This window comes from Brachyhypopomus gauderio, chromosome 2 (assembly GCF_052324685.1).
Source record: "Brachyhypopomus gauderio isolate BG-103 chromosome 2, BGAUD_0.2, whole genome shotgun sequence".
Lineage (NCBI taxonomy): Eukaryota > Metazoa > Chordata > Actinopteri > Gymnotiformes > Hypopomidae > Brachyhypopomus > Brachyhypopomus gauderio.
In genome coordinates, this window is record NC_135212.1 from 990,612 (window position 1) to 1,012,722 (window position 22,111).

The 22,111-nt window shown below is 38.0% G+C and overlaps 4 long non-coding RNA genes across 4 annotated transcripts; 1 reads left to right on the top strand and 3 right to left on the bottom strand.

The window, feature by feature from the left end:
- Positions 1–2,602: 2,602 nt before the first annotated feature.
- On the bottom strand, positions 2,603–5,345 carry LOC143483047 (uncharacterized). Its single transcript, XR_013122373.1, has 3 exons — positions 4,184–5,345; positions 3,042–3,118; positions 2,603–2,819 (listed from the first exon to the last, which is right to left on the bottom strand). It is a non-coding gene; the product is annotated as an uncharacterized LOC143483047 (long non-coding RNA).
- A 3,343-nt stretch (positions 5,346–8,688) lies between these two features.
- Positions 8,689–10,562, bottom strand: LOC143508716 (uncharacterized). The gene is made up of 3 exons (XR_013129429.1): positions 10,370–10,562; positions 10,041–10,260; positions 8,689–8,860 (listed from the first exon to the last, which is right to left on the bottom strand). It is a non-coding gene; the product is annotated as an uncharacterized LOC143508716 (long non-coding RNA).
- A 237-nt stretch (positions 10,563–10,799) lies between these two features.
- LOC143508718 (uncharacterized) lies at positions 10,800–12,721 on the bottom strand. Its single transcript, XR_013129431.1, has 3 exons — positions 11,824–12,721; positions 11,258–11,394; positions 10,800–10,986 (listed from the first exon to the last, which is right to left on the bottom strand). It is a non-coding gene; the product is annotated as an uncharacterized LOC143508718 (long non-coding RNA).
- LOC143508717 (uncharacterized) lies at positions 11,819–13,698 on the top strand. The gene is made up of 4 exons (XR_013129430.1): positions 11,819–12,336; positions 12,844–12,898; positions 13,247–13,333; positions 13,638–13,698. It is a non-coding gene; the product is annotated as an uncharacterized LOC143508717 (long non-coding RNA).
- Positions 13,699–22,111: the final 8,413 nt, after the last annotated feature.

Genomic DNA, 22,111 nt, shown 5'->3' on the forward strand with positions numbered 1-22,111 from the left:
AGACCAAAGATCTTGTTTAGTACAATAAACTCCATACTCAGCCCTCCTATGCCAGATGGCCTTGAAGCCTGTCCAAAAATATGTGAAGATTTTTTAGTTTTTTACAGATAAAATCAAAAATATTAGACAGCATATTATACCTAAGATTATAGAGCCTGTTACATATAAACCATGTACGTCAACATTCAAAACCTTCAAACCAGTGTCCCTTTTACAGTTAAGAGATATAGTTTTTAAAATGAAGGCAACTACTTCACCGCTAGACGCTATTCCATCATGGCTGCTTAAGGAAGCTTTTGATGTTTTAGGACAAAATCTTCTAACTATTATAAATACAAGTCTCAACACAGCTACTGTTCCTGTTTGTTTCAAACATGCTGTTGTTCAACCTCTCCTTAAAAATCATAATCTTGACTCTGAAGCCCTGAGCAATTATAGACCTATTTCCAAATTATTATTTTTATCTAAGATTTTAGAAAAGGTTGTCTTTAAGCAGCTTGTAGATTTTTTAAACATGAATATTTACGAAGCTTTTCAATCTGGTTTTAGATCAAAACATAGCACAGAAACTGCACTCTTAAAAGTGACTAACGATTTGCTACTTGCCAGTGACTGTGGTGATTGCTGTATTTTGGTTGTTTTGTGTGGTTCGACCAAATTAGCACAAACCAGTAAAATTAATTTAGGCTCTCTGAACTCCTATGTTTGATGTCACGTAAGGAATCTGGGGGTAATTTTTGATGCAGAGTTGAAATTTGATAAACAAATCAGTACAGTTGTCAGAAATAGTTTTTTTCAATTAAGAAGCATTGCCAAAATGTAATCATTTGTTACTACGCATGATTTAGAGATAGTTTTTCATGCTTTTATTACTTCCCGTTTGGACTACTGTAATTCCTTATATTATGGAATAAGCCAATCCTCTGTTAATCGTTTGCAGCTTGTCCAGAATGCAGCACCCCGCCTTCTCTTGGGTATAACGAAAAGAGAACATATCACCCCAATTTTAGCTTCTCTCCATTGGCTACCTGTGAAATTCAGAATTGAATACAAAGTTTTATTGCTTGTTTTTAAAGCCCTGCATGGAATGGCTCCGTCTTATATTGCGGATATGCTGGTACCATACACTGCTCAAAGATCATTAAGGTCTTCTTCTCAGTCTCTCTTGACAGTGCCCCGAGTTCGGTTAAAACAAAAAGGAGATCGTGCTTTTTCGACTGCAGCGCCAAGAATTTGGAATTGTTTACCCCTGGAATTGAGGCAATCAACATCTTTAATTTCTTTTAAATCCAATCTTAAAACACATTTTTATTCTCTTGCTTTTGAAAATAACTAACAACGTGTGTGATCAACGTGTGATCGTGATTATATGTGTGCTGTAAAGCTTTTGGTCTATATTGGACATGTAAGAAGGGGGAGATATGAGCAGGATTTTACAATATGTAAAGCACTTTGGTTAACACCCTGTGTTTTTAAATGTGCTATATAAATAAAGTGAACTTGAACTTAGTCTTGTCAATTTTTTATATCGCCCGATAAGAGTATCACATTATATTGTCAATTCCAGGTTCCGCAATTAAAAGTCCTCACCAGGATTTTGCTCAAGCTTGCTAGATTTTCTAATTAGCAATCCAGGTAAAATTAGTTGAATCAACACAATCCAGGAAGCCTGAGCAAAATCCTGGTGAGAACTTTTATTCGCGGCAGAGCCGTAGAAAGAGAGAGTTGCGACACTCTGTGATCTCGCCGCTCAGAGGTCACGTGGTTCATGGAGGACCATATAGTTCCAATCAAACACGAACACTGAATGGTTTTAAACGGGAAAGACATCAGCGGTTACCGTATTTCTGGTAAATATTACAACATACAGGGTTGCCAACACGCATTTGACCGTTTTCACACGCTCTCACGCCACACTTCCGATATCTCACGACGAAAAAAAATATCCAGTTTATTTACCTCAGATCCACAGATGTGATTCAATACGTTACTAGCTCGCTAGCTCTGGCGCCATCCACCGGCGATATAACACTTAATCTGCTTTATATCAACTTAATATTTATATCAACTTTCAATAAATATTTATTGATATAATTTTTATAGTATCTTTGAACAAAACTAGAGTTACAAATAGCCTGTTGAAGCAGCCTGCACTATTAAAGGTTCAGGCATAGATTTATTTAGTCCACAAAACAACACTAAAAACACATTTAACATTTAATACATAGATTTATTCTGTAGTCTACACTACAACACTAAAATAACATCATTAAATACATAAATTAATTCATCCCTAACATTTTCGTTTCACATCAAACTTCTAGATTGATTTCTTATTGAACATGGTTGGCTGTGCAGCATTTGGATGTACCAATCGGTCCGAGAAAGGGATCCGGATGTATGGGTTTCCAAAAGATACCTACAGAAGAAAAAAGTGGTTGGCCCAAATCAGTAGAAGCAACCTGACCATCACAAGAAATTACAATAACAGAAAACTATGTGCAGTAAGTTCTGTTCATACACCATATGTGCAGATCATGATTTATTGTTTCATTTTTGTGTTGCATTGCGTACCTGACTTCAAATAAAGATATGATATGTGGTCTGAGATTGTGAGGAATTTAAACTCATTCTGCAGGCACACTTTGAGGGAGAACAATTCACGACAACCAAAACAGGCCAAGTGAAATTGAAAGCTGATGCTGTTCCAACCATATTTATCCATCGTCCTGAGCCTAAGAAAAGGAAGGCCCCTGCTCTGAGAACCCCAAAATCTCCTGTCATTTCTCTTGCAGTGACGAGTGACCACACATATTGTCCTAAAATAAAATTTGGTATGAATGATTTTAAATAATAATTCATACGATTATAATTAATAAAGTTAATTTGTATTTCAATTGCTAACCCCGTTTTTTAAACCTAACAATGCCATGTAATAATTTCAGATATTACTGAAGGAAATGAGGAAAGACAGAGAAGGGAAAGTGAGGGAAGTGAAATAAGGGAAGGTGGAGGCTGTGAGGAGACTGAGAGAGGTATACCAGAAAGCAGTGAGCCAAGTACGAGTGTGCAGCATCCAAGTGAGCCAGGGGCAAGTGAGAAAGACCTGAGGGAGAACCTAAAAACACAAATAAAAAGTTTAGAAGCAGCCCTTAAACGATAAAAAAGAATAAATGCAGTCCTACGGAGAAGAAATTTAGTTAGGGAAAAAAAATTTGGGGCAGTTTTTTCTAAAACTCAGATGAATGCAATTAGAATGAAGAGCAAGAGGGGCATCAGATGGGGAAATGACATCATTAAAAAAGCCATAAAACTCCATTTTGCTACAGGCGCAACAGGCTACAAGCTCCTGCAGGACATGAAGATTCCTCTCCCTGACATTAGAACCCTGCAAAGAAGACTACAGTTTATAAAGATGGAACCAGGAATATTGGGGGAAGTGTTTGACATGCTTAAGCTGAAGGTAGATAGCCTAAATGAGATGGAGAAGGAATGTGTGCTGACTCTTGATGAGATGTCAATCACACCAAGCGTGGAACTGCACCTGGGAACAGGAAAGCTTTATGGGGATATGACTTTACCTGGCCACACAGGAGAAGCAACGCATGCATGTGTTTTTATGTTGACAGGGAGCACAACACGCTGGAAACAAGTAGTGGCTTACCACTACAGTGGTAACTCCACTGATGGGGCAGTTTATAAACCACTCATTTTAGACATTATTCACAGAGCAGACTCCATAGGGCTACATGTTATTAATATCACCACTGACATGGGCAGCCCTAATCGGGCAATGTGGAAGGCTTTCGGAGTGGACCATAATAAAACATCTATTCCACATCCAGCAAAACCAGACAGAAGGCTATACTTTAGGCCAGATGTCCCACATCTAGTTAAGAACTTGAGAAGTGCCCTTGTCCGTGGACAGACGTTTACAATTCCTCCAGATATAGTGGAGAGGGAGAAGCTCTCTTCCTGTGAAGCTTTGATTGGCCCGTTGCAAGATTTGGTGGCTTTTCAAGAGGGGATGACACTAAAAATAGCTCCAAATGTGTCACATAAAACCCTTCACCCCAGTCATTTTGACAAGATGAAGGTAGGCCCTGCATTAAATGTCTTTAGCAAAACAACAAGTGCCGGGCTGAAATACATGGTGGAGCAAGAACAACGACCTGACTCTTACCTGACAACAGCATGGTTCCTGGAGCAGGTGAACCACTGGTTTGACATCATGTCTTCTCGCCACCCAGTAATGGCACTGAGCAGGCATAATAACGATCAATATCATAAATCAATCATGTTCCTTCAGCAAGTGATCCAGTTGTTTCATGGTCTGAAGATTGGTCGACAGGGTAGCTGGAAACCTGTGCAAACAGGAATCATTATGGCAACATCCACAATATTGTCAATCCAAGAAGACATGCTGGCCCAGGGACACTTTTTTGTGTTGACAAGCAGGTTTACACAAGACTGTCTTGAAAATCTGTTTAGCTGCATAAGACAGAGGAATCCAGTCCCAACTCCTGTAGAGTTTCACCAGGCACTAAGATCAATATCAGTTGGACAGTTTCTTATTACACTAAAATCAGGAAGCTATCAGGAGGATGACAGTAGCCTATTGGCAGACTTCCTGGATGCTAAAGAGGAATTTCCCAGTCCTGGCATCAGAGTGGATGACCTGTTGGAGCACAACCCTGTGACTACACCCTCACCTGACTACACAAAAATGGAGACCTGTGCTCTCTATCATCTGACAGGGTACATTGTGAATCAAGTAATCAAATATTCCAAAATTTGTAATGAATGTCAAATTGCAATTAAGCACAGAAACGAGAGCCCTGAAGAAGAGCACAGTATTTTACTAAAATTGAAGGAATTCAAGTCAGGTGCACTTTGTCGGCCATCACAGGAGGCTTTTGATCTAGTTCGGAAAATCGATCAATTGTTTCGAACTAGGACCAGTGCCTCACTTATGGCACTCCCTAATGCAAAACATTTAATGGAGATAGAGGCTAGGCTCTTAGACAGTAGGCTTCCCTCATGCCATGATGTTAAACAAAAAATAGCTAACAGATACATCAGGCTGAGGTTGAGAATCGCAGCAAAGCACATCCAGGCTGAGAGGAAGAAACACACACTGTCCAAAACTGGCCATTTTGGAAGTAAAAGCCAGATGAAAATGTCTAAGAAAAGCCAGCAAAGCCATGTAACACCTGTAAATACACCCCCATCAAATACTTTCATTGTTACCATGAATGTGCTTGGTCTGTCTTTAACTCCTACAAATGTCCTGCCACCCAGTGGTACTTAAACTTCAGTAGGTATGGAGGATCTGTTTCTCATCCCCACTCCACCAGTTACTGCAGTAATTACCAATCTGCATTGCTCCACTGGTCTGGTCATCACACCACTGGCCTAAAAAAATATTTTAAATGTTATGATGGTAATGACAATCCTAAGCATCATACGTAATTAAATTAAAAAAATTGTTACTAAATTGTGTTGAGATTATATATAGACCTGTTGATTGTTGCATCCTGTATAAATAGTGGTCATCCATGTACAAGCAGCTGGTTTTATCACCTGTCACTGAAACACTAGCTAATTAATTAATCAACCAAAGAGTAACTTCATTACAATCCAACCATCTTTTCTACTTCAGATAGTTACCATTAATTACAATATGATCAAATCTATATAGGCATTACTGAATTTAACAATTATCCTAATGACTGAATACTCTGAGGCTAATGCACCGCTAAGCGATTCCTGCTTTTAATAGCATAGCTAATGCTAGCGAAGTGTAATTTAAGCTAACGGCATTTAAAATGCAGAAATAAACTAACAACAAGTGACCACTTAACTATAACAGTAATACTAATCACATTTATGGAGGATTATATAGGAAACGATGAATAATTCATTAACTTACCAGAAAAACAGCCGCGGAAATGCTTCAAATATACGCAGTTCAATGCTGGAACTATAGCATGTTTGGAACTATTGGTCTCCCCATGGCACGTTTACTTCCGCATTCCTGAATTACAATAGGAGTCTATGGGAGTGTCGCAACTCTCTCTTTCTACGGCTCTGATTCGCGGAACCTGGAATTGACACCTCTAATATATATAAAAATTTATATTCATGTGTGTGTGTGTGTGTGTGTGTTAATCAGTAATGAATGCAAGGAATCAGCAGTCATTCTGTAAAGAATAAATCCTATATTGCAAAATTCTTATGCTTCCAAATTTAATGCGTCCAAAATTATTTTTGTGCATTTTACAAAGTGTCTTCATCCATTAGGGCACATATCCTGTTGTTTGCATGATATGGCCTCGCTATCTCTTCCCCTGTAGCATGTGCCATCCTGCTCCTTAAAGTGGACTGTGAGAGAGTATAGCTATCTGAGGAATCGTTTCAACTTCTCAGTGCCACTGCTGCAGTGAGCAGAGAGTTTTAACCAGTCTGAGTGGCAGCGGCTCCAATATGCTAATCTGCCATATGGCTGGAAGAATATTCCTCCAGAGGGTAAAATTTATGGTCAAACTCACCTGTGCTAGGCTTAGTCCATTCAGACTAAATGTATCTTTGTGTGTGATTTGAAGAAAATGGCTTAGAAGCAGATTGAATATCTTATGCAGGTTTATTCACTCTCAGCTAACCTATTCCTCCATGTCCCCAATACCACCAGTTGTGAGCTCTGCCCTGTCACTGCTGCAGAATTCTTCTAGCAGTCGTCTATTTGAACGAAAGTCCCCAGACCAGTGTGTGCGTTGTGCAGTGGTCGGCAATGATAGAATCCTCAACAGTTCAGGACAGGGGAACGCCGTCCACAGTCATGATTATGTCTTCAGGTTTGAGCATCTCTCCTCTTTTTATGTCTTCTTCCTCTTACCCCAGTTTTAAGGTGGTTTATGAAACATTTCTATGAAAACACACCCCAGTGAGATATTCTATTCATGCTGAAGAGGATGTGTCTTTGTATTGTTTATTTGCTAGTGAAACATTTATCTTAGCGTTGGTTTCAGTGAGTGTGAGTTCAAGTATAGCTTTTGTAAATGTTTGGTAATGGGGCCTGATTGTAAAATGGACACTTGGTATTCCTGCAAAACATGCAGGCTTTATTGTTCAGGTTTCTGTTTGTTGGGAAGTGAATGTTCCTATACGACATTCTGTGTGCTTTATAGAGAGTTCAAGGCTACTTGACCAAAGAGTAATACTGAATTCCTGACAAATAAGTAAATGTCTGTCATTTCCAGTGTGAAGGGAGCAATAATCAAAGGCTTCGAGGAGGATGTGGGCACTAAAACATCTTTCTATGGATTCACCACAAATTCCATGAAGAATTCACTCGTAGCATACAGTGCTGATGGCTTCACTAACGTGCCGCAAGACCCAGTAAATGATGACTTTTTCAAAGACATTTCAACGTAGATAATTCTGACAGGCCTATTTTTGAGATAACATGGATCACATAATAAATAAAGCTGTTTTCCAAAATTTGCTGCTGCCATCCAAGGTGTTCCAGTGTCATCAGGATATGATGAAGGAGACCAGTAAGTGTTTTCACACAGAATGAGCTGTGGTACAGCTTTGATGCAGCTCTGTGATGCAGCTTTGTCCAATGGTGTTTCTTTCCATGAGCAGTAGGGAGCAGCACATACAGTGTTTTTCAAATGCCTTTTATTCCAAAATGTCACAATGCCTCTTCACAAAATGACTAGACGATGTCGCCCATGTCGCACTAAAGGACAGGGTTTCAGTCTTCAGCCATATCTTATTTAAATTATTATTTATCATTATTCAGAACTGCAAGTAGGAGAAACTTTATTTTAATACTCAAAATTTTCTATTTAAACAAGTCCAATTAAATAATCCTTTTAGACTTTTGAAAAGACTTTAGACTTTTTAAAATTCCTAAGAATATATATTTCCCTATATATTACCTGTCAATATATTAAATTATTTTGTGTTCTGATTTACTGGCTAATTGAAAAGATTTAACAAATTTAATATTCCTCTTGGCTACACTAAGTGATACAAATTAATAATTAACTGATAAAAAGCAGATAATTTTTATTACCAAAATGTATTGGAAATATACAGACTTATATATTATGTTATATAATAATCAATATATTACAATATATTTAAAAATACATAAGGAATTGCCGCTTTTCATATATTTTATATGATGTAAAATATATTTACTCATATATCTTAATATATTTCATATTATATTTAATAATACATTTCATTATATATATATATATATATATATATATAATGAAATGTATTAATCAATATAATATTAAATATAATAAGATATATGATGTAGAATACATAAAATATATTTACTCATATATCTTAATATATTTCATATTATAATTAATAAAACATTTCACACACACACACACACACACACACACACACACACACACACACACACACACACACACACACACACACACACAAAATTTACCATATAGCTAACATATATTACCACACACTAAGGGGTAATCAAATTTTTTTTTATTTGGCTTTGGAAAAAAAAAACCTTTCACACAAAATGTTATAACACACAGTTATAAACAATAAAGTGCATCTCAGAACCATTGTGAAATTTAGTAATTGCTTGGACTTTAGCCATTCACCTTTTAGCCATTCAAGATAATCACTCGTGAAAATTTAAGTCCACCTTGTGAAACACATCAATTTGTGAAACACCGTCAGTTATCTTATTTAACATTGTCCATACTGTTCTTTCTCTTCACCTGGTGCCTTAACTCACAAATTCTTGTGTTGATTGATTTTCTAAGATCTGAGATCTTGGCCCCTGGATGCTGGTTTACAACAGCATCTGTGAAACACAACAATAACAAATAATTAGACATTCACAAAATACAGCATGAAATATAAGTACATTCATTGTGACACGGGAGGCGGCTGACGGACGAGACACGAGTCTGCTGGTATTTCTCACGGTCACTGTTTATTTCTCACAAATGTAGCGCAATAAGTGCACGGGCAACACATAGACCTTTACACACAACGTGCAGACTTAGACAACGACGAGCACAGGACACTGCGCGAGCACACATTAAATAGACAAACCACATGAGCCCCACGTGATTACGAGACGAACCACAGGTGAGACGGATATTCACAAGACATAACCACAACCACGAAGATCCACAGACGCAGACGATACACGTGGACAACGTAAACACAAGCCCAAAAGGGAGGGGCCGGGGTCCTCAACGTGTCATTTATAATATTTTAAATGAACTGGTTTGTAATGCAAATAATGGAAGGACAGAGTTTGTATATTTTGGCCTGAGGGTGGTGCCACCAAATTTGGCCTGATTCATTTGGGATGCATTCATGTGCTAATCAATTTCAGACCATGAGATATCAAAATTCTTACACTTCTTACACACAAATTCTTATAGCCTATTATATTTCTGTCATGTTACAGCCCTGGACCCTTCCCTTTGGGTATGTGCATGTGTAGTCTGTGTCCATATATGTACGTCCTGTGGGTGTGGTTGTGTATGTGTTCACCCATCTCATCAGTATAAAATGTTATATGCGGTGCTCGTTATGTGTTAAATTAAGTATATATGGCGTGAGTTAGTATTGTCCTGTGCTTGTCTTTGTGAGTCCCTTACATGTCAGACATATGCCAAGGAGCTACGTTATTCGTTCAAATAAACATTTATAGGATCACTCATCTCTGCATCCTGCATTATTTCACATGTGACAACTTCAATGATTCGGTATGTAATCTGTGGTTATGCTTTTTTTTTTTTTTTAAGAGGTCCTGCAATATTTAGCTATGGTTTATGCCAATGTGACTGCATATGCTGCTGGCTATGGTAGTCAAACAATATTCTAATGAGCTAGTGTTTTACTTTAATGTATTAACATAATCTATATGGTACATACATGTGTCCTAAAAGCTCCTCCTTTGTTATAATTGTGACAAATAAAACTGGAAATTCTGGCACCAAATCTGAAAAAAAAAATGGATATTTTACCAAGTAAAGCTTGCAGTTTTTTCCCATCGAGAGGCTGTCGTCGTTGTGCAGTGGGATCGACTTTGTTGATCCCTCCGGTCAGATTGGATTTTAGGAGAACATCAACACTAAAGAGGCCCAACAGCAGCACTCGTGCCATCCCACTGGCTGTAGGTTGGGATTTTGCAGTCTCCCAACAATGAGCTGAGACAGTGGTGGTGCCATCTTTCCCCAGTTTCATCTTATTAATTGTAAAAAACAAAACAAAAAACAAAGAAAATCACCACAAGCAACAGAATATGTTATGGTATGTTTTCAACTCTAAACGTAGCAACTGCAAAAATGCTTACTTCTGAAGGTGTACAAGATGTAGTTTCACCCTCATTTTCATCTTCACAGACAGTAACATCTTTGGTGGGATTACTATTGGCGAGAACCTTTTTAATGTCCACTAACAAAGATGGAATTTCTGTAAAATAATTTTAATAAGAAAATGAATGTGGGGTAGCTCAGTGTATCACTGCAAGAATCCTTGGGTGGAGTGGTCTGGGTCCTTTTCAAGTTTCAAGATTTACTTTCTGTGTGGAGACTGCATGTCGTCCACCTGAGTTTACTCCGGGTACTCAATTACTAAATCAGTAATGAATTCTTAATGAGCAGTTAGGTAATATATCTATTATAACTAATATATTACATGTAAAATGAAACACCACTATGAATTAAATTTAAAATGCAAAGATACTCATTAGCATTTAATATGAAATAAATACTTGCCTTTAACTACCATGTGGCGCAGTCTGGTATTTTCCTTCTGCAAAGCCTTGACCTGGTTCTGGAGGTCTCTGATTTGCTCAGCATTTTCATTGCGTGACCCTTCTGCTGGACTCTGGATTTCTGGGGTAAGTTGGTTGTTTTCAGAAATAATGTTTTCCTCTGCCTGCCTCCGTGCTGCAAGTTTGGTTTTTTTCTATAAGGTAAAGGGTTTTGATTATGGATGAATCAATACATAAACACTCTTAATTTGATATCATTTCCAGCTTTCAAGTCATTCGCAAATTGCAATTCCTAATACAGTATATAAGTAACCATGTTACAAAACTCTGACAATAAAAAGAACAAAAAATGTGTGTCAAAGCAGTACTAAGTTTAAATAAGAAGGCAGTTGCCTGTATAGATGCTAGAGTAGACATTGGTTGCATCAAACTGCAATCCATTCACCACCTAATCTGTTAAATTACCTTTTTTGGAATTTCACAGTTTGAAGCATCATCTTCATCACAGAACTGGCGATTGGGTTTCCTGGATCTCTTGTGGTCTTTTGGGATGTCCTCTTTGAAAAGTTCTCGTTCAGCAGATTTCAGTGTAGACTCTTTTTCTACATTAATGAATACATAAATTCGAAATATCGAATTTTAATGGCACAAAGATGCCAACCAATACATGTATTAAAACAATAATTTAAAAACTGAAAAATGTGACCCATTATTGATTTATTTAAAAAGCAGCTCTGTAAATCCAGTTAACATACCTCATAGTTATAGTTATATAAATGGAACATTCATTCATTCATTCAGTTGGTCGTTATTGCTAACAATTGCTTCGTGGGATACATAACCTGATGTGCACCTTGAGTGGTGTAGTTAGCATATTTTCCAAGAAGCAACAACTTCTTGGAATATATATTTCTTCCAATGAATATATATTTCTTGGCGATATATTTCAATACTTCCTTATTAGCAGCATGTGGGTTTGCTAATTTTCGTTAATATTTTACACTATTGTTAAAATCAATAGTTGAACTTACCTGCTAATTTTAGCACCACTGCATGTTCAACTTGCCATCCGTTGACAGGCCTCTTAGTGTTAGTCATCCGACATTCAACTAGATATGTTCTAGATGTATCTGTTGGGTCAAAGTCGATTATCCACTTTGTTGGTACGATGCTAATCGCATCTTTGTCTGGTCCATTAGTCCATGAAACAAGGGCATACCGATAGCTGGACATTTTACGTATTTTATCCAAACTTGAGTTGCACATCTACAATTTCAACCGTCCTTTTCCCTCCACGTCCGTTACGTAAACGTCGCCCTGTCCTACTGAACTGTGATTGGCTAGTTACTCGTATCTCCGAAATCTTCCGGTTCCGCGATCCAATCACGGCGCGCTGATCCAGAAATCGCGGGTGCTGCTGTCCCGCTCGACTCGATGCTCACATGTGACACAGATGGAAAAATGGACCGATTGAAGAGGAAATATATTCTCCTGGGTTCAGAAGACACGGAGATTCCAGCAAGAACAAAACGATGGAAATTAAGGTTAGTTTTTTTGCTTCATCATGGCCGAGTAACTTGTGTCGTGATTCTGTACTAGCGGTAGGTTACAGATGAGTTTCAGGGTGAGTTCATGGTGACTCGCCAGCTCCATTCAGCTGATTTTCCGACAGGTAGATGAAGGTAGATGGATAGTTTGCATTTTTTATAAGTGGGATTGTATGAGGTACTTAAACCTGGCAGTAATCTGAGATCATTTATTTTTTGTTATTTAAGCTTTAACAACTGCTTTGTGTATGTAACTTGAACCTTTTGGCTAAACTCCTTAGACTGATAAAGTGCAGTGAGTGTGTGTGCCATACGATAGATTTGTGCCTAGGGTTGTTCCTGCCTTGCAAACTGGCTATGCACTGGGACCCTAGAAACCGGGAATAAGTGGTTAAGATAATGAATGAATAACGTAGATATATATATATATATATATATATATATATATATATATATATATATATATATATATATATATATATAATTTTTTTTCTTTAATCACAGGAAAGCATTGATAGAGGCCAACAACATTGAGATTCATCAGTCAGTCCAGGACCTGGTGAGTCATGAACTTAAAATATGTTAATATAAAGTTAAACCTTTTCGTAGACCTTTTGGAAGTTACTTGTGCCATTTGACCATTGTGTCAGTAGCCAGCTACTTTGAAAAATATTGAGAAAAAACTTTTCATCACTCAGTCTTGCCAGACACCTCTCCTGCAGCAGAAGTATTTATCAATACCTTGAAATATACATAGCTATTAGATTGTGAGTGATCTTGCAATATTAATTTTTAGTCTGGAGACGATTTTGGAAATGTTGTTTTTTGCTAAATCTGGTACACTCTTTACATAGAAAGTGTTTTGGATATGAGAGGTTTGTTCTTGTAATTTTTTTTTGATAATTAGCCAGCAGCCCATGACAGTCCTGGTGTCTGGAGCCCCCTAAGTGGACAGTCCACACAAAGTCTGTCGGGAACTACAGATGAAGTCAATGTAAGCTTGAACTGCTTTATTTCTTATTTCCAAGATAGTGATGATCCATTTTGATCAATAATACATCAATAATGTCTTCCCTATGTGTTTCTGTGTTTTATTAATATTTCACTGAGTGCACTTAAATATGTTAATTTAGTCAGGACATTGATATTTTTCTCAAATAATTTTTAAATGCACATTTTTTGTGTTAGGTTTTGTCTTAAAAATATCTTAAGAGGTAACCCTGTTACATGTTAACTTTGGACACATACAGTTTGGTTAGTAGAATGTATGGGAATTTATTTAGTTATCTGTTTTATAGGTAACTTATGACAATTCTGAAGATTGGTCTCCTCTCAGTAAACAACAGAGTTTGTCAGGAGTGGAAGTCTCTGTAAGTTTTGGCTATGTAGCTGAACAAAATATTCTTTGTCAATGATTTGAACTTTGACAAGAATCTGACTTGTATTAGCAATAACAGCCTTTTTGTTTTTACACAACAGAACCTGAATCATAATTCCTCTGAATGCGACTCTGACAGTAGCTCCGAAGATGCACACAGTGGTGGTTACGTTAGCGTAAGTGCAATGAGCTTTTCAACTTAAAAAAACAAAACAAAAAAAGCATAACCACAGATTACGAACCGAATCATTGAAATGTCACGTGAGGTGAATTGGTTGTTACCTTAAACTTAACCAAACTGCTTTATTTATGTAACTTTAACTCTTAATCTCATCTCTAACCGTTAGCCTTTTGACTGCCTGGTTTAACCCCCTTGCACGCAAACTTTACCTTACATTTCCCATCAAGTAAATTCATAATGATCAAAAACATTTGGTCTATATTGTACATGAACATCAAATTCATATTGTGTATCTACTGTTTGCATCACGCTTACATTAAGTGAAACATTCAAAGTCAAGATGCCTTTTTTTTTTGGCTGCAGCATTATGTCAAATAGAAAATATCTTAAGTCGTGTGCATAATTTCATACACATGTCCCTGTAATTCAGCAGCACCTTGGTACTTTTGGGAACATCGAGATCTCTACTAAAATTTGTGTGCCAGGGTCATCTTTTCATTGTATCATTGTTTTGTAGTCTATGTGGCACATATGTTTTTAATTATTTTTTAGAAAACAGCTGATGAACTCTCTGAAGCTTGGACTCCTATCAGTGGACAGTGCTGTCTTTCAGGAGAGGAAGCATCTGTAGGTATCAGTTATCATGTGTGTACATTATCAGGGTATGCTCTGTTAAAGGCAAAACAAAAGCCTTGTTTTCTTGTATTAATGTGTGCAATGATTTGAAGCTGCATAGTTTGAAAATGATTAAAAATGTCGTCATTGTTCTCACAAAACAGAACTTGATGTGCCATAGTTCTGACCATAACATTGAAAACATCTATGAAGATACTCACAATGCTCAACACACAACTGTAAATATACTATATATGAATGTATTAGTTCATAGATGCTATATATCACAAGCTTTCTGCTTTTTGTTTCTAATTTGGTATTAGTTCTTGTGCATCTCAAAAATCAGATAGTTCCTCTGAAATTATTATACTGGAGGTTACAACAGGTGTACAAAATCAGTTTATTTGTAAAATGTTTGTTGGGATATGTATAACTATTTTTGGGTCTATGTTTAATACATTTCTATTATTTTATTTGTTATAATCAGAAACTTCTTTTTTTGTTCCCTATTCCAGATCCTGCAGGCTGACTGTGGTGATTCTATGTCCAGGTGTCCTACATCCCCACTCTTGTTTGAGGATGAATGTTCTATGGAGTGTGATCTTCACTTCAGTGATCGACCAAATTCGAGCCCATTATCAGAGTCATTAAGTGACTTCAATCCTGATGACTTGGATGACAGTGTCGGTATGAGTATGTTGGAACCAATGCAGTCTTTTATTGAGTCTGACTCTGAATCCATTCTTGGCAGTGGAGAACAATTTTCCCCTGTATATGAAAGCAGTCCTAACGAGTCAGTAAATGAGGGAGAAGATAGTAATGAAAAGTTTCCTCAGTTAAATGAAGAGCCACTTTACACTGGTTCACGACTAACCAAAGCTCAGAGTTTTTTACTTATAATGTCATTTGTTTTAAGACACGCACTCACTGGTGTGGCCCTTTCTGATCTTCTAGATTTGATTAATATCCACTGTCCAGAAAACATAATGTCAACATCAAAACATCTGTTCTTAAAAGTGCTTAAGCCAATACAGGGTCACCTACAGTGTCACATATACTGTCCAAACTGTGAGTATTACATCGGTGACAAAGTTAGTGAAGGGCAGTGTACAGTCTGCAGCACAATGTGGGATAAAGACAGTTCACTAAAAAATGGAAACTTCTTCATATACTTACCAATCCAAACACAGTTGGAACATCTTCTTCAAAGACAGGATATTGCATGTTGTCTCAAGTTAGGAAATGACACATTCAGTTCTGAAAATTATGATGACATATGTAGTGGTAAACTCTACCATAATCTGAACAAAGAAGGAGGCCCGCTTGATGGTCCTCATGGATACTCCTTAACACTCAACTGTGATGGTGTGCCTGTGTTTAAATCATCACTGTATAGTATTTGGCCATTACAAGGGATTGTAAACGAGCTTCCTTACCCTGTGCGCAAAGAAAACGTTTTGCTTTTTGGCTTGTGGTTTGGCAGTAAAAAGCCAAATGTTAATACATTTTTAAAACCTTTCACTCTGGAGTGTCAGAAGTTGTCAACTGTGGGCTTTAAGCTAAAAACAAACAGCACTGAGGAACAATGTAGAGTTGTGGCAGCTCTTATGATGTGTGATTCAGTTGCCAGGCCCATACTACAAAACATGACACAGTTTAATGGTCAATATGGGTGCAGCCTCTGTCTACATCCTGGTGAACAAGTTCAAAAGGGAAATGGTACTGTCAGGGCATACCCATATAAAGATGTTCCAAAAAGGGACCACACTTCAACCATAAGAGATGCAAAGGAGGCTCTGCGCACCACAAAATCTGTGAGAGGTGTTAAAGGGCCCACATGTCTTATAAACATCCCACACTTTGACATCATAACTAGTATGCCTCCTGACCATATGCACAATGTACATCTTGGTTTAGTTCGTCAAATGGCAAGCATGTGGCTGGACAGTGAAAACCACGAGAAACCATACTACATTGGTAACCGAGTGAATGAACTTGATGAACAACTCTTACTAATTAAGCCTCCTTGCAATGTGACAAGAGTCCCTCGATCTCTTCAGCAAAGAAGGTTTTGGAAGGCTAGTGAATGGCAGAACTGGTTACTGTTTTATAGTATATTTGTGCTAAAAGGAATTCTGCCCCAGATATTTTATCAACACTGGTTACTTCTTGTCACATTCATGTTCTTACTGTGCAAGGACATCATTACAACAGAGGAGTTAAAAAGATGTGAAAATTTGGTTGTAGATTTTGTCAAACAATTTGAAACACTGTATGGAAAGCAGAATGTGTCATTTAATGTACATTTATGTCTTCATTTACCTGAATCTGTAAAGAATTGGGGGCCTTTGTGGGCACATTCAGGATATATTTTTGAGTCATTTAATGGGGTATTACTAAAAATGTTTCATGGCACTCAGTGTGTTCCTTTACAGATAATGAAAGAATTCACTTATAGACAAGTATTGCCTCTTTTGAGAAATGATGCACTGAGAAATGCAGTGCCTGAATGCATCCAGCTGTATAACCACTTAAGTGGTCAAAAAAGACTGAGGCAGTTTGAAAGAGTAGCAGATCAGGTTCTTACCCTTGGTTTGCATTATTCTCGAAAACTTACTAGTGAAGAGTTACTGGCCATGAGAGAGCAACTTTCAGTCACAGTGGATACAGTCGTGAAAATATTCAGTAGAATTCTAGTCAATGGACAACTGTATTACTCACAAGAATTCACCAGAGTAGTGAAAAGGAACAGCTTCACTGTTTTGCTGGAAAATGGACACATAATCTCTGTTTACTACTACATCATAGTAGAGCAACAAGGCAACAGAAAATGCTTTGCTCTTGGAAGAGAGTATGATAGATCACACAATACATTGATTAATACTGAAAATGTAGTTGGTCTGAAGAGAGTGTTGCGGGGCAGGAAACAGATATTTCATGTGACAATGTTTAAAAGAAAATGCTTGCTAATTGATCTGCCACGATATCCTAGCCTCTATGCATGTATACCGCCAAGATCCAGTGTGGAGGACTGAAAAGTGGGGTGGGGGTGGTGGGGTTTAAATATGCTGATATGCTCAAACGTGTTTGGTTTTGAAAGGTCTGTGTTTGAATTGAATATATACTGTCAATTTTTTCATGTATGGAATGTGTCATTATGCAAACAGTGGAATAACTTGAAAATCAGTTGAGCATTTTGTAAAAGTAAACTCATTGATTCAATAAAACATTCATTGTAAAAATGTAATGCAGTTTTTGCCTTCATTGCAATATATTTTTTTACATGTGTAAATATATAGACATACATGTTCTATGCATATATTGCAGTATATTGAAAAATATAAGCACTTGTTTCCCATATATGAAGTTGTATAATTTAATATATTGAAGTATATTTTCCAGTATATTGCCATATATTTTTGTTTCATAAGGGGAAAACTCCCAGTATAGATGTGCTTAGACTTGCTATGATTTTAACATTACAAAACATAGGTTGATGTGACTACTGAGCAGGACGGACTGGTGAGAAAAAGTGGCCCGAGAGATTGTGACGGACTGAGCCACTATATATATATAGTCTATGAATCTATACATGGCACGTAGTGTATATGATAGCTTTTATTGTCATATGGACAATATTACTATATTACTTCCAGCAATAATATGATTACAAAACCACATAGTGGCATAACAAAATAACTAACAAACCTAACAACTTGACCCTGACAAAATACAGGGCAAAAACAACTGGAAAGCTGCTGAAAGTCACTCTCAGCTTTTCAGCGCCACCTTTACATTTCATAGTTTGTTTAGACCCTGGCTTACACTGCTCCATCTTTACGGCAATGCTGACTTATTTTTTCACGTTTCAATCATGTCAATCATGTCGCGGAGGGATTACATGATGAGTTAGACCAGGGCTATTCAACTGGCGGCCCGCGGGCCCTTTAATGAATTTGTAGCATTATCTCCCCATAAATAATAATAAATATTTGATAAACTGCCACAAAAATAAATAACATTTTATTTGCAACATTTTACAACACTGTGTGGCGCTTTACGGCATGTTGTTTCTCTATGCGGCTCTATGTTACGTTTGCCACTCCCCCCCCGTCAACAAATTACATTAAATTTTACATCCACTGTGACAGTATTGATATAGATCTGAAAATTGTCTGGCCCACAGGTATGCCAATTCTAATATAAAAATATAGTTGAATAGCCCTGAGTTAGACCCTCAGCAGTGTCAGTGTGCAACTGGCGTCTCTTTCCATTTCCGTTTTTCTGGGACAAATTGTTTTGTTTTTTTTTCTCCGCTGCATACTGTCAGCCCACATCAGCTGGCCCAGTCCGCGGTCCAACTCGCTCATGTGTTTACAGGCTCAGTCCGCGGCCCTATAGTGGAAAGACCTGTTAAAAATAACAGCAGTAAAGCAAGTGTGAAATGAGTGACTCATGGCTCAGAAGAACACAAAAGGAAGAACATGATTACTGTTATTGAAATTGACAGCTCTGAAATGTTGCTCTGCTGAATTCTGCCAACACCCTCCACCCCCACCTCCCCACCCTTGGTTAACTGAATTTATTGTAGCCCTATGAAAATATATCCTTTAATAAATAGTTGATGCAATAAATAATTTACATAGAGTTCATGATTTAATAAAAAAGGTTTAGTTTAAAAAGGTTAAAAACATTTAGACCTTTGATAATGAGCATTCATTACATTGAGTGTGTGGTGACGTCATGTTAAATGAGAATGTTCCGCAGTATGAGAGACAATTTAATATTTGCAGGTATTCCGGAGAAGGCAGACGAAGACCCCGAGACCACGGTAAAAACATTTATGCAAAATCACCTGAAAATCTCAGAGGCCACCGTCAAAACCATCAGTTTTCACGGCGTTCACCGCCTGTGGGGGGAAACGGCCGGATGCTCGAAGACCCAGACCGATCGTGGCTAAGTTTGAACATAAAGAACTGCTAAAGAGCCGCGGCCGGGAGCTGAAAGAAACGGACTTTAGCATCAACGACCAGTTCCCCAACGCAAGGTCTTGTTCCGACGCAAGGTCTTGTTCCCCATCCGCAAGAGTTTCATCCAAGCAGGTTCCCGGGCTGTAATCTCAGTGGACAAACTCTACGTGAACGGTCATCTTTACCTCGACACAAGCGCAACACCGTGGCTGTTCTAAACAGCTGAACTGTATCAACACCGACACCGGCGCCAACTCTTTATGACACATTACTTTTCGTCTAGAACAATAAGATATGTCTAAGTTTAAATAACTAATGCCGGTCTAATTAGCACCGTACCGTATGTTTTCCGTCATAAGTCTTAATTGTTTATACTTTTTTTTTGTTGTATATGCACTTTCAGTGTACGTCACCTTTTCCCTTCCCCTCTCCTTTTCTCTTTCTACACACACCCAGCGATTTGTTCACCCACTTTCAAGACTGCAATGTATTGTATGCACACACACACGCACATGCAGGCAGGTAGGCAAAACAGACACACACGTAGACATATAGCACAATCTCACACTAACACACAGGAGACACACACACACGACCGATTCATGCAGGCACAGACACACACACACACACACACACACACACAGACATATAGCACAGACACATACACGAAACATTCAACACAGGCATACAACACACACACCTTTAGCAACCATCCAACACTCAAACAAGTAGTCTTAACATGAGTTCACTGAAGTTTGTCACATGGAATGTACGTGGAACTGGTTCGAGGGAAAAGAGATTGAAAATTTTTAATCGGCTAAACGACTTACAAGCAGATATTGTCTTTCTACAGGAAACACATGTCCAAGACACCTACATACACACTGACCTCTCCTCAGTTCCCACATTTGAACTCAGCCTGTTACAACTCAAAACAAAGGGGGGTGGCCATATTAATTAACAAAAGGATAAGCTTTTCCATTAGCAACAATATAACAGATCCAGATGGTAGATACATAGTACTTCATAGTTCGTAGGCATGGCATTAGCTTCCATTGCTACGCAGATGATACTCAGTTGTATATATCTTCTAATCCAGATGATACCACCACAACTCTCAAGATTGAGAACTGCATCCAGGATATTAAAAACTGGATGGCGTCTAATTTTCTTAAACTAAATTCTGACAAGACTGAGGTACTGATTCTTGGGCCTAAAGCTGTTAGAAGCAATTGGGCTGATATTCCCCTTACCCTAGATGGTTTTTCAGTAACACCAAAATCTACTGCAAAAAGTTTAGGTGTCACTATTGATTCTGATCTTTCATTTGACACACATGTATGCAATGTCACTAAGGCTGCCTTTTTCCATTTACGTAATATTGCCAAGCTGAGACACTTACTTTCATTAGCTGATGCAGAGAAGCTAGTTCATGCTTTTGTCTCGTCGAGATTAGACTACTGTAATAGTCTTCTAATTGGATGCTCTAAACCACATATGTCAAAGTCAAGGCCCGCGGGCCAGATCCGGCCCGCGAATTGATTATCTATGGCCCCCTGGATGATATTTAATTACTATTAGAACCGGCCCGCAGGCCACAGCCGCCCGCTGGTGTTTTGCACGCACAAACACTACATTCCCCACAATGCAACGGTAGCCCGCGAAGTCACTGCAGCGCACACAAGCGGCAGAGGTCCGCTCGGCGAAAATGACGTAATCGCAGTGGCTCCGCCTGTGGGCGAGGGCGTCGCGCGCTGTCGATTCGCGAGGTCGTGCACCTCTCGAATTTTGTAACGTTGTGCGCACCACCACGTTAAACTTAATTAAGTTAAATTTTTATACATATATTCGAAATGATTCGACATAATTCGCTTTTATTCACATTATTTAATGGTTGTTTATTTTCAAAACGCCCAATCTTAACGTCTTCACGTTCTCTCATGTTTCGTCCTGGAATTACAAGAGGCTCGTATTTGTTAACTGTTCAGTCAGACAGATATTTGTTGTGAAATGAAGTAGTTACAATTTCAAGCATTTTCAAGTACTTTAGCCTAAATTCCAGCACTTTTCAAACCTTTATTACTTTATTCATTTAATGTACAGGACATGTTTTCTTTGAAGGAAGTTTGTTTTTATCTGTTTGCTTGTTGAAAAATGTTTTCACTTGAAATTACTGACAGATCCATAAGAAAGTATTGCTTTATTCATTTAAGCATTAAATAATAAACACTGTGTTAGGTCTTGGTTCAATAGGCTATGTGCAATCATTTCAATGTTTTAATAAACATTGAACCAGTCAGGCCCTCGGCTTGTAGCAATTTAAAGTTCTCCTGTTAACCTATAAGGCGTTAAATGGTCTTGCCCCACAATATCTGAGTGAACTCATTGATTACTACAACCCATCTCGCCCTTTGCGCTCCCAAAATGCTGGATTTCTCGTAGTTCCAAAAATTTGTAAAACTACAGCCGGAGGCAGAGCTTTCTCTTTTAAAGCCCCTCAATTATGGAATAGCCTTCCAGCTCCAATCCGAGACTCTGACACAGTTCCAATCTTTAAATCTAGACTTAAGACTCACCTGTTTAGTAGGGCAGGGGTACTCAACTGGCGGACCGCGGTCCGGATCCGGA